Consider the following 5,373-nt stretch of genomic DNA (forward strand, 5'->3'; position numbering starts at 1 on the left):
AGGTTGGGATTCTTCAGGGTGCTGAGCGGTATGTACTACACACAACCAGAAACAACACAAGGCTTTGTGAACATCCCCACATATTATTAATGTTCTGCCCGCTTTCTCCATCACTTTTCATATCATCCAACAGCCATCGTTGGACATTCATATGTTGGTGTTTTCTGGTGTCAGGACGTGACATTTCAGTAAATGCTTTATTTTTACTAGAAAGTTATGAAAGTTACAATTTGTTTTCATAGTACATCAAGCTCTATTATTTCACAAGAATCCCCTTTATGTACTCAATTTCCAAAATGAGTATTAAACCCTTACGAAACAATTACTAATCTCACATAACTACACTAAATCAATCCCACAGTGCACATGGTATGTTTGCAGATGCCACCATCAGTTTTAAATTTGCATTTGGGACATTATTATTTAATCACCTTAATTACGCTCATGTATGTGACAATGCTGCCCATTACAAAACGTGTCCCTGCATAAACTTGAACAACCACTTAGCATGTATAATACATAACCACTTAGGTGTCTTAATGTAGCCTTGATATTCAAATCAGCTCAAAACACTGAACGAGTGTGAATAGCTGCTGATGTGACCCGACAATAACAACATGCCAGCGGGGGCATGTTCTGCAGCAGAAACACATGTCTGTTGCCCCAGCTACTCTATATCGAATGAGAGCCTGTTATTTTCCCTCAGGTGCCGGTGAATGGCTGTTTTTTTCTCCCTTGGCACAATTCCACGCCATTCTTTATCGGCTCGCCATCCCCGTCTCTGCTGATTTGAATATTTAGTGTCCTTTCATGCTTTAATTGGAGTCAATTGCATTCACTTGGCACGTTTTGCTGAAAATTAATCCTGGGGCCTAATTTGTTTCTGTCAGGCAATCAAAGCCTGAGTGAATAATGGCAAATGTTATTATAGATCCCCTAGTCTCCATAATACCCCAACTATGTATTTAACTAAAGCCTTTAATTATTTGCGCAGCATAGTTGTAGTACGGCTCAGAGTCAGACGGGCCAAATGAATGAGGTTTTAAGGGGGCGACTGGGTGTGTTGGCGCGTGGTGCTAACATAACAAACATTTGATTGGGGCTCTCACCGAGAAAGTTGTCGATGAGCGGTGATTGGAGACAGAAAGGCTACGCGGATGCCGGAGAGAGCGGATAATTGGCAGATACCGGGAACGCTCAGCAGATGAGGAGACCAACTTGCTAAAGGCTAAAATACACTGCAAGGCAATTTGCTGGAGCAAAAAGAGACGGTAAGTATATTATTGGTTACCTGACATGATCCATCCTTTCACTGTGATACTAAATTTACATACTGAGCACTCAGAACTGTTGTAAGGAAACATTACTGCAATAGGAAAAAATATATATAAATAATTCCTAAATGCCTCTGCCTCCCCATAGCTGTTTAAAATAAGCTGGTAATTACATTTATTCATTCAGCTGACGCTTTTATCCAAAGCGACTTACAATTGCTATATAGTATGTAAGAGGTCGCACGCCTCTGGAGCAACTAGGGGTTAAGTGTCTTGCTCAGGGAAGTGTCTCACAGTGGATTCGAACCCGTGTCTCTCACACCAAAGGCATGTGTCTTATCCACTGCGCCATCACCACCCCAATTATTAATGAGCAAAAGGAGTTCACTTGATGCCAATACAATATACAATGTATTTCACTAGCAAAAAGTGCCAAAAAATACAATGGTAATAATAAGATATTTTAGACATACACCATCACGCTTAAAAACAAAGGATGACTGAGCCTGCCAGTAGCTGTACTGAGAATCACATACGAATTTGTCAGTCAGAAATTGTTGGGTTAATAAACATGCTGAGTCTCATAGTAAAGCTAAACACATGTTTTCTTCCTCAGAATTATATCTGTCTGATATCCGCTCATGTAAAAACATGCATGATTTGAGAGCATCTCGTGCTTGAATGTAAACAAGAACTTCTGACTGTCTGTAAAAAGTTCACATGGTCAATACCACAAATCTGCTTATTTGATTAGTGACCAAGAAATTTAGGTCTAGATATTTCTTATTCATTGTGAGTCATACATTTATTTGCTGTTAATTTTTCTAAAGTCCAGGTTTAAATTACAATTTGAATTTTCAATGCTGTATCAGACTCTTAGACCTCAATATCTATAAAAACAGCAGAACCTAACAGAAATAATGAGCATGTCTTTCTTTTGAGAACAGTTATATATCAAATTCAGAAGAGACACCACTCAAGCATTTATATCAGAGAACAAAAGAAGCCTTTTCAGAGGCTAAATAAAGTTTAACAAAGCAATGGTTCATCAAGACTAGCCATAGTACTTCCCTGCTCACAGATATACCCCTCAACAACAGACCAGTATCAGTCTTATTACTGAATGTAACAAAGTATAAAATTCAGTCATTCTTCAAATCGGTAACTCTTTTATAAAGCACAAATTAAATTTTATTTGATTAAAATTATATTCCGCCAGTCTGACCTTGTAGGCTGCAGTTTAGCTCATACAAATTAAATTTTTCTGCAGTAAAAATGATTCATTTGTTGCCAGGCATTGTAAATGTCTTCAAAAAGACGCAAAGCCAAAGTGACATCAGGGGTGCTTGATTCATTTGTCACCCAAGGATGCCCCAAACAGGGCAACTGCTGTGGCTAACCAATATTAATGAATCCTGACGCAAGCACAAAATTGCTTGGCAAGGAGAATGCTGGGGGTTATTAGTACATTCTGTGTATGCTCTAAATAAACTGAGCTTTCTTTAAAAATTGAAATACTGTATGAGACAAAAAAATTGAGAAATCACCTTGAAAGAATAATAATGAATAGAAACATTTGAATATCTAAAACCTGATTTGCAGAGACTGACAACAAAAAAACGAGAAAAAGTTTGCAGAATACACAGAAAAAAATGTTAGTTGGTATTTTACTATTTAAACATCCTTAATTTACTTGAATTGAAGTAATTTAAATTACATTCAAAGTTGAACATTGCTTAACCTATTTTGAGGAGTAAAAGCAACGTAAAAATATATGTTGTTATAACTTATTGATCATATCATTTGTTAGTGTTCATGTCATTCTACATCCAAATTATTTTCTTCTTTCCATGAAACACTAAAGGAGAATTTTTCAATAATGCACTTAGATTTTTCCATGCACTTACAATGAACTGGGTTTGAGACTTTCAAGCTTCAATGCAAAAGCAAGACAGAATTTTCATTTTTGGATGAATTATTCCTTTTATATCTTATTTTGGCAGTGCATTTTTATTCTTAGGAGCACCAATGACAGTTTGACTACGTACCATTTTTGGTGGCTGTCCACTTTCTCTCTTAATCTCTCAGTTTCTTCCTTGCACTGGTGTATTTTCCCTGTTTGGCTCTTCAGATTGGTCCAGAGCTCGTTCATTGCCTCTTCGGGGTGTTCCATACGGCTGACTTTCTGTGAGACTTCGGGCTGGAGATTTCTGCTCTTAAAAATCAGACTTCTGCCTTGGCCTTTAGGACAGCACAGAAAAACACTGTGGACAAATGATCACAAAGTGTCTTTTTCATAACTTTCTTCTTCCAAACGGTCAGAGTTACAAATGTTATTCTACTAGAGTTAAACCATAGTCGTTTTTCATAGTGAATTCCTTTTTTTTAATAGCTTCACTTTCAGATGTCTTCTCTGTAATTCATTTTGTTTAATTTCCTCCTTCTGATGAATCCAGCCAAAACCCTAATGAAAATGTATTGGTTTTACTGCAGTATCAATAAGTGTAGTAACTATGGTATTTTGCTGGATACTGTGCATGCAAGAACAATGTTAAACTAGGCTTAATCTGAGACAGGAACCCTAAAAGTTGTAAAATATGACCATGCACTTAGATCGACCCCCGTAATGTAGTTAGTAAAGACGTTCAAGAGCCAACATGCCATCTGAACATTGCAATAATAATATGAGACTAATGCCACAAACCATCATTTATCATTCAAAATTCCTTTCACATGGAGCACCTTGACGTATCCAAACATTTGATCCTGGACTGAACCTACAAGGCATATAATAAAGATCAAGAGGTTTTTGTTCCAGAAATCATAGAATAACTGAATGACTAATCTCAATGTGTCAAGCTAGGAAAAGAGACATTACGATTTTAAGGCGAGTACAAAAACACATTCAAAATATGATTATGAAAATGTGTGCAGTCTCGCTTAAAATCATGAGAGAACATTATACATCTGCAGATCTTTCTCTGAATTCGTGTGGGATGTACACGGAGTGAATGGAATGTATTATCACAGCAAATGGTGAAAGTTATTCTGGCTAAAGAACACCGAGAACTTCTTCTGGGTGAAGATGAGAGGGTCCGTGTAATATCGCACATAGTTATACACTTCGTTGGGGGCTTTCAGACCCTGAACCGTAGAGAGAAATGACCTCAGCACTACTCTGATTTGCTCACTGGAGTCAGGTTTTTGTGTGGAACAGCATGAAGTTTCCAATGTGCTCTTAAATGAGTCCTGAAAGCCCTCATAGATGTGATCACAATTAAAGCATATTTATGTCTAACTCAATCATCATGATCAAATACTCCCCAACCTTATTTGCTTACTAATTTCGTTTTGATGAGATCATGATACTCTGTATGAATGTCTTGTTTTGTGATTTCAGAATTTGATGAGATTATGGTATTTTTATTGAAAGAGTTGTGTGGCTTTAAAGAGCTTTTTTTTTGCTTGTCTTTCATTTTATTTGATAAATGACATTAACAGTTCATAATGACTTTGATATGCTGCTCTTGTGACTGTAATACAAAACTTGTGGTCATAACGGCACTTTCTAAAGGCTTGTTAACGAAGGACCACATCCCAAGTGACCTTGAAGCTGCTACATTAAATTTGCTGGTTTATTTTATCTTTTGCTATTTGCGTCTATCACATGCCGTTGTGCGGTGCGCATAAGTGAAAGATCTTTAATGCCAAGCGATGTTGTTGTTTTTTTTGCCCTGACTGATTTTAATCTATGATGAGGACAAGCCTTTAATCTTTAAAAATCAATTAAGCACTTCTCTCTGCTTTCAAACTCCGGTTTTACAAACTCTCCTAATGATGGGTTCAGGGCCAGTGCTTCACAAACAGCGCAGTGTGTGTGTGACCTTAAAACAAACTAGGCTAAAACATTGCAGCTGTAAAAAATACTATTAAGCACAGAGTTTTAGTCCATCTGAAAATGTCACAAAAGTCTCCTGCAAACACTCCAAACAAAACACCTGCAGTGTAATATGAGCTGAGCAAATTCTAAATTTATTTAAAATCCAAAGCAATAAATAAACAAATGTACAATAGAGGTCCATTCCGGGTACAATTTCAC

The sequence above is a fragment of the Siphateles boraxobius genome, unplaced genomic scaffold, assembly GCF_051911475.1.
Source record: "Siphateles boraxobius isolate OS27281-9 unplaced genomic scaffold, OSU_SipBor_1 26, whole genome shotgun sequence".
In the NCBI taxonomy this organism is placed as follows: Eukaryota; Metazoa; Chordata; class Actinopteri; order Cypriniformes; family Leuciscidae; genus Siphateles; species Siphateles boraxobius.